Raw genomic sequence first — 8,805 nt, forward strand, 5'->3', positions numbered from 1 at the left:
CGTGTACTATGTGTATTTCACGTATATGGTGTATAAGTGCGATAAATATGTACATCCGTAATAAATAAAAATATATAATTAAATAACATATATTATATACTGTGACATATCCCCCCCTCGCTTCATTCTGCGGTGTACATCTGCGCCAGCGTAAATGCTGGTAATCTGTCCACTAGATCCACCACATGGTGACGGTGGAAGATCGTATTATTAATTGGGAGCAGAAGAGGGGGCTGCTTAGGCGTAGTGGTTTAGGATGGACTACTCAAGGAGGCTTCCATTCATACTGGTGGTGAGTCAAGACTCATCGCTGAGCGGCTACGGGCGCCAATTTTCAATCGTTATGATTTGGACCGCTCTGGAGACGTGCTGGGGATTTCGTCTCTCCGTGACAATCGGCACTGCATCCATCGCTCTGGAGTCGTATGTACTGTGCTAGAGTAGCGTAAGGTGCGAGGTCTGAATAGCTCAGTGGTAAGAGCAGTTGCCCGGAAAGTGAAAGACTCGCGTTCGATTCCCGATTCAGCCACTCGTACCTCGCATATTTTTTCAGACCCGCAAATGTTGTTTTCGAACAATTATTTGTCGGGCTGAGGAAGTGTCTAAACGCCCTACACAGACACGACAGTGCCACTGCCACGGAAAAGATGGATGATTGGTTCGTGCCTCCTCCCGCCTTAAATCCCCCCCTCGCTTCACTCAGGGCATATATTATATACCGTCTCGCGCGCGTCCGCCGAATTCCTCCCGATCGCGAAGCGCGGACTAAAGGACCGCGCCAGTCGAAAAATATAGCGAGAACATACCGTTGTTTCAAGAGAGGCGTTTGTAATCGAGATTTTGTTCCATATATTAATTTCGTTTATTATTTTCTTTTCGTATGAATAATTGATTTGGGAGCTTTATCGGAAGAATGAGCGGAAAGTCGCTGAAGCATCACGGAAAATACGATCGCCAACCAAGGACGACCTTCGAGGGGCAAGGAGCCAGCAATTCGGAAATCCAAAACATCTAGCGGCCAAACTAGCTACGTCACGACGAGATCAGAACCCGTATACACGGGACAGCGAGAGGATCCTCGCGCAAGGACTCAGGCCCGTGCGGATCCGGTCCCCGTGGAGGGACTGCAATAACGCTCCCGATGGCTGGGCACGGCACCAGGAAAAGACCACCACGAGGGTTGGAGCGATACTCCAGGCCAAGCCGTTCGCCCTAGAGCTCGCGACGGCTCCGCGGAAAGGGCCCCAGCGAATTATCCTGGGAGATACCGGGGGCGCGCGCACCCCCGATACGACCGTGAGCGCGCCGCCCGCCGGCCACAGCGCGTAATAACGCGTGATTGGTCGCGATAATACGCACCCCGTGTGCGCAGTCCCGGCTGGCCCACAGGTATCGATTCTGGATCGCGACGATCCGGGAAGAGACTGGCGCGAGCTTGCGTGCGAATTAGAAGCGTGAGCGAGAGGACCGTTTTGGCGAGAGCAAGTTCGAGAGCATTGCTGCGTGAGCGAGTTGAGAGGATTCCGGCGATCGACGGAAGGGTCCGGATGAGAGGACGCCGACGATCCACCTCGTGGCAGCCTCGGGCGAACAACCGAGAGTCCGGTGAGGTTATCTTCCGCGAAATAGCCACGCGCGATCACGCCCGGGATTATATTGTTCTGTCGTCGTTACCGTGAATTCGTACTTTGGTGTACGGGCTAAGTCCGATTCTTTGATGTAGATTTTTCGCGTCACGGCCACGTCGTCAAGCGATCTGAGCCCCGGAGCCTCGAAAGTATCGGTTTCCGCGGATCGAGACATTACCTCGCATTTCTGATAAACCGTGTGTCGTCTCTCTAGAGATTCGGATTCCGTATATTGTATTTGCATTGGTTCTCGCACGTTTAGCGTTTAAGTCTCGTTCGTGTTGTATGTCGGTCGTCCGAGTGTGTGTATCGGTTGCGTAAAACACTTTTTGTACTTTGTTATGAATCTTCGCGTCTAGGATTTGTGTGCACGTTGGTGCGAATTCTTTCGCGATTATTGTACGGGTTGCGCGAGAGTGTAAACTGCGCAAATTCGAGGTATTACATCTGTTGTACAGAATTACGTCTCGAAATTGTGAGCGCGTTTTGTAAGTTTTCTCATGATTCTCGCCGGAATAGCGAGAGTGTGTGTGTGTTAAGCGTTCGGTACTGCGTGTTACGTTTGTTCGGATTCAAAGCATGTTCGCGGTGCGTTAATTGCCTGTTAATTCTAAGTTGCGTGTTAGTTTTTAAGTCACCATAGCGGGCGATACGTTCGCCTTTAGAAATTGGATACCGAGAATCGGATAGGTTCTCACCCGAATTAAATCCGGTAACTAATTATTTGTCAACTCCGCGTGGCGAGGCGTAGTTAACGCCGAGAGAGAGTTACGGCCGATTTATCGAGCCGACTTCGGCGTACATTCCGGGGTTTCGCGCCCCGCGTCTAACTCCCAGTCTCGCAGCCGCGTTTTTTTATCGCAGCCGAATATCCGCGCGGTCTTTATCATTACTCTTGTCAAGGAGCTTCGGCCCCCGCTATTATAATAAATCTGTTATTTCTTTGTTTAATTATCGTGCCTATTATTTTCAGTTGTGTCTGCCGCTCCTTATTGTATTGGTCGCCTCTTGCATAACTTATCGCGTTCGAACAACACTCGCCCTGCCCCTATACCGTTAGGCGAGCTAGTCAGCCCGTGGCGAATTTCGACCATTTCTTTTACGTCTATTTCGCGCTTATTTCGTGCGTTTCGCGAATTGATACGTGAAAGATCGTATCTGGTATCCAAGTTCGGTTCTCGCGATTATCTCTCGGATCTTGTCACGGTACGCGCGGAACTCCTAACATCCCGTTCCCACCCGGCGCGTGGATCTTTCTCTCCGTTTTCCCGTTTTTGTCAACGACTATTCCGCATCTCCCGTTCGGCGAATTAGCTCCTATTCGTCGGCGCAATTTACACCCGCGCGACGGAGAGAACGAGTCGGCGGCCGCGTTTATCGTTCAGCCGCGAGACGGAAGGAAAAGTCGTCGCAGTATATAACTTTACTATTATATTAATAATATACAGGGTGTATCCTAAAAAGTGGGAAGTATTGCAATAAGAGATTCAGGACACAAAAATAAGAGAAAAATTCATATAAACATGTCCGATATGACCGTGTTTCCAAGTTATAGCTTGTTTTATTTTTCAACAGAATTAAGATAATTACGGTTACAATGCTCAAAGTCTGGAGAGCGAGCTGGCCAGGCAATAGGACTAGCACGGCTTATCCATCTACCAGGAAATCGTTCATTTGATCCAATATCAATCAAACAAGGTCATATCGGACATATGTTTATATGAACCTTTTCTCTTATTTTTGTGTCCTGAATCCCCCATTGCAATACTTCCCACTTTTTAGGATACACCCTGTATATATTTACTATTATACTATATATTTATACTATATATGATATATATATTTATTTTTATCATACTATACTTATATTATACTTACATATGCTATATATAATATTATATATATTTATAACTTTATTATCTATTTCTTATAATATTTTTATTTTTTATTATTATTTATTAATTTTTGGTATATTTTTAGTTCATTTCCTCAGCCTCATGGTTTTCGTCAGCAATGTTTTCTTCACTATTGTTTCCGTCAATATTTTCTTTCGCTCTTTCTCTCTCTTATTTCTCTGTGTTGCAAAGCGTAACTACTCTGCAACTATATTTTAGAATTCAGTTTCCGTGCATGTGATATAATGCGACGTTACCTCTCCTGAAAAAAGAGAAAATATAATTAATAAAATCGTTATAATAAAATATGATTTGTAGGGTTAACACATCTCTATAACATACTTTTAATCATTTTTATAAAATGTAAGTTTGAGACTGAAATTATTTCGTAGTTCTTTCCAAGAACATTTCATGGAATATTCATTCGTTAAAGTTTTCTTCAGTGTTTGGCGCTCACATTAATTGATAGTTGTAATCTTAATCACTTGACAATTAGTAGTAGTAATAGAATATTGGTTTGGGTAATTGTAATCATTAGTCTTTGCTTTGTTTAATTTGCATGTTTATCGATTATCGCGCGAGAAGTCGGTGGATCGGGATCGGGCGGCAGATCTCTTATCAACTCACTAATCGGTGCTGCCTTCATCGATCCATCGATGAATACTCGTGCCGAAAATTCGAGTTTTTACTCGGCTTGCGAAACGCTTGCAGGACCCACGGCACTCGCTCGCCAGTGGTCCTCACGAAGAGACGCAGTTATCTAGTCTGCACAGACTAGTTTTGAGGACGGCCGTTCCAGGCCACAAGGGACGAAGCCTCTTATGCATCTTTCGACGTGCATGCTTCGTCTTGCTTGCTTGGCCTATTATCGTCCTGCTTGCTCGCCTGCTTTTCCTCCGACTCACTCAAGACGAAGGAATTCGGAGCTTACAAGAGGGACGAGAAACGAGCTACGAGACTATAAGGTACGCACCGTGCGGTGAGTCAATTTCGCTTTCGTTATTTCGAGTGTTCCCTTTCGTGAAAATACAGTCCACTCTCTTTTCGTAATTAATCGCGCAATATCGCATCCGGGGAGAATTGAAAATATCCTCCCCAATCACCTCAGGATACGATGGATATTATCTCTGGCGTTATTTCCACCCGTTTTTGATAAAAACTCTTTCTATGAAAAAGAAGAAAAAATAAGTAAATAAATGTGACATGTATTTAAATTATGTGTTTAAAGTGATTATAGTAATAAAAAATTTCTATATCGTTATCAATGTGCTAATCATGCTAAAATTTTTGTACTTACAAATTGTCTCACAGCTTGAGCTGATATTTTCAGTAGTGCATCAAACTCTTTTATAACTTCAATTGTTGTTAATGATAAAAATAGCGCTATGACATCATCATTAATTTTTTCAGGACTCAACGCGCGGTGTTTAATGGCCGTTTCTATTTTTAATAATCGTTGCTGTAAATCTTTTAATGTAATATTTGCTGCTGCTTGCATACGCAACATTTGTTGTATACTATCTGCAATATGATCAAAAAAATTATATACACAAAATGATAACTTGTGAGTTGAATACAAATAATATGCAAAAATGATTTACCTTTTATATTAGAGATATCTTCTAAGTTTTGAATCGGTGGAGCGTTCCCTATAAAATTAAAGTTTGTAGTTTTGCAATTAATGTTTTACAATTAATGGTGATTTTAATATTGTAATTTATATTCCTTGTAATATTATGGGTACATTATACAGATTGAAATATTCATTCTCCTTGTCTCCCATATCTGTTGTTATCAATAATTCATTTTCTTCTTCTAGAAATGTATAAATTACCATGTATAATATTACTATAATCATGCAATAATAATTATCATATTTTATATATTTTTATCATAAAGAAATACCATTTTGTGAAGTAATAATTTTATTGTGTCTGTTGTCATTATTAATTTTTAAGATCTTCTTTTGTTGTTCTTTGTTAATAAAATCCAAGTTTGAAAGACATGATGGTAGTTGCTGAACAGTGTTGGTGGTTGCCTGAACAGCAGTTTTAATTTGTTTTTCTGTAAATAGAATCCAATATTTTTATTCCAATATTACATTTCTTCGTTTAAATATATTACATTGCAAGGATTCGTGAACAATAACAATGCAAAATGGTTATATGAAAATTATGCTATAATATAAAGGAAATATGCATTCGCTTTGCACATTTTCATGTTGATAGCATCAATCTATCTTTATTGCTCATTATATGCTGATAAAGATAGAATAATGCTTTCAGTACGAAAGTGTCCAAAACGGACGCAATTATAGTAAAATATGTATCAACGGTACTTTACTTTTCATATATTTTCGAGGTTAAGATTGATGATCATATTCTTCTTCATTGCTGAAACGACTATACAAAATACGTTGCCTCTTTCCTCGGCCCAGTCGTTCTTCGTCGGTTGTGCTATAATTAGAATCTGCTGCATTCTTTCGAGCTGATTCAAGAGATGCTGCAGTAAAAAAAAAAAAATAACATTTAGATTTTTTATTCACTGACTAGCATAATAGTTTTAATATTTACTGGTAATTAAATCTGTATTTTACATCATATACTTCGCATGTACATATATTTGTATATTATGATAGTAATTCATTATTTAACTAAGCGGTAAAAACATAAGAAATGATTTTATTTTTTCTATATTGTTACATCCGGTGGACTCCACGATTCTTTTTTTTTTCATAGAACTCTTTCACTGATATAAAAAATTACGCTCTGGAAACTTTCTGCACACGACGTAAACAATAAACAAGGAGATATCTAGCAAGCGAGACTAATCTTTTAGAACGATACAATTTTTTAGCTATGAGACGGATCAATAAATATTCCGGGACTAAAACCCACGTCAAGATTCGAAAATTTTATACAAAGGTAATTTTAAAACAAAGAACAAGGAGAGGGACACGGACAATGGTTTACGGATGAAACCAAAATCCGTAAGCAGAACTCGCGATACTTGACACCGCGTGCTCGCCTGCCAGACCACCCTCTTGTGTTATCTGTTTGAGATAAATTTCAACAGGAATAATAAAAATGTCAACTTAGCCGATCATAACGGACTCTCCAATAGGCTGGACTTAACTTCTAAAAACAAAAGCCTACACCAATAGGCGCAATTTCTGGACCTTCTTCTGGAAGGGTAGCACCTCCTACTCATGAGAGCGGTAAATAGTAAAGATTTGATTTGTTAAAAAAGAATTCTGATTGCCTAATGGAGAGGGTACGTGGAGAGACGCTATGATTCGAGGATATGCGAAATCCTCGCTCGAAACTTCACTTCGTTTCCGTTTTTCAACCGACTCACTACTTAGCTAGTAGTCAGCTCCGGGCTCGAGTATTCGTTTTCCGCGACTCCAAGTTGTATAGACGGCAAGCTTCAATCGCTCTGTCGTATCAATATACAAAATCCGATAAGTCTATTCTCGCATTTTTCTACGCGTTGTGCAGTGCAGAGTTATATTTATATAACTTGAGAACCTATAATACACCTGCGACCACAGCGATCTCCATCCAACCTGACAGCACGAGCCAAGATCTTTTCGCCCTCGCAAACCATTGGTGGTTTAGTTTAACAACGCTCTCAATTAATAGTAAGTCATTAAATTTCCCCATCTTTTTTAATTATTTTCCTTTTTTTTCTTCTTTATTGAAATGATTCTTGGATAAGAAATTTAACCCCTTCGCGAAAACATTACTTCAAGTCACTTCTCTCACCTTCCTACTCATCACCAAGGGTCACCTGCATTTCGCTGAGCGACCCGTGACTTCCTACTCGTCACCGAGGGTCACCTGCATTTCGCTGAGCGACCCGTGACTTCCTTCGCCTCACCGAGGGTCACCTGCATTTTGCGGAGCGACTCGTAATTTCTTACTCGTCACCGAGGGTCATCTGCATTTTGCGGAGCGACTCGTGACTTCCTACTCGTCACTAAGGATCACCTGCATTTCGTTGAGCGACCCGTGACTTCCTTCTCCTCACCAAGGGACACGTATATTTCACAGAGAGACTCGCAATTTCATTCAGTCCCTCTCTGTGGCTTTCATCTCGCCTAACTATATAATAAAAGGGAGATTTTTAATTTGAACTATTTATTGTAAATTTTCAACCGGAATTTAAATTTTAGTTTCCCTTTTAATTTCGGTTGATGTCCTCCGCATTTATTGTAACATCCGCGAGAATATAATTTTCCTTCACCTACATTCACGCACACAAACACAAGTACACATTAGAATTTAAGAAAATGTATTTTTATAAATAAGATTTTAAAAATCAAATTAAATGTTCCTTCGTTAAATATTATCTTTTTTTTTTAAATCATTCATTTCCAATTTTTTTGATAAATGTAAAGTTAAATTTTAAAATCGAGTAATTTATTAACCCGACTTTCTTCCCGTTATCCGAAATCGCACAGGGTCCCGTCCCGGGTAATAAAGATTCAGTTCCTTTACTAAAAAGGGGACCGCCGACCGAACGGCCCGTGGACAGAGTAAGAGCGACCCTTCCGGTCGTTGACCTGTCTAAGGCCCTGTATCGTTCGTTCGACTCTAGGACACGCATCGTCTAGCGTTTGTCTAGAGATAAGTAAGTTACGCCCTCCCGCTAACTCTCCCTTCCATTGAGTCTGGACGTAACAATATGTTACTTTATGTTTTATGTTATAAAATTGACGATTATATATTAATGCAAATACTTACTACAATATTTTACGATATCCACTTCATAACTATTCCATGTAGAATCGGGACTTTCACAGTTTATTATTAATGTTGCACTGTTTGCCGTTCGAGGTGGCCACCAACATTGCTGAATATCCTCCTTATCTTTAAAAAGCCATGCTGTTGGAATTTCAGAATATGTAGAATCTGATAAAAATTTAACTGTTCAAGATTGAAACGTTTAATTTAGTCGATAAAATTAAACTGTAAATTCAACCGACAAATCTGAACGATAAGAGCTGCAATCAAAACCCGAGCGAGAATAAACATCGTCGCGATCAGCCGATCGGCGCGTGATCGCGTGACCAAAACAAAGAAAAAGTGTGGCAAACACCTAGATTCTCGAACATTCGGTGCTGAAAATCTCCTATTATTCAGTCTGCCTACGACAACGATTCGAGCCGGTCGAAATTCATCGACTTTTCGCATTCGCATTTTGCATATTCTCGCTCGTGTCGCGTACGCAGTAGGCTTACTCGTCTCAAATCGGTCCGAATTGTCTCGCATACGATC

General features: G+C 40.8%; 1 long non-coding RNA gene across 1 annotated transcript; it reads right to left on the reverse strand.

The window, feature by feature from the left end:
* Positions 1 to 5,012: 5,012 nt before the first annotated feature.
* LOC115243986 lies at positions 5,013 to 5,187 on the reverse strand. Its single transcript, XR_003885290.1, has 2 exons — positions 5,125 to 5,187; positions 5,013 to 5,044 (listed from the first exon to the last, which is right to left on the reverse strand). It is a non-coding gene; the product is annotated as an uncharacterized LOC115243986 (long non-coding RNA).
* Positions 5,188 to 8,805: the final 3,618 nt, after the last annotated feature.

Source organism: Formica exsecta, unplaced genomic scaffold (genome assembly GCF_003651465.1).
Source record: "Formica exsecta isolate Colony F162 unplaced genomic scaffold, ASM365146v1 scaffold778, whole genome shotgun sequence".
Classification (NCBI taxonomy): Eukaryota; Metazoa; Arthropoda; class Insecta; order Hymenoptera; family Formicidae; genus Formica; species Formica exsecta.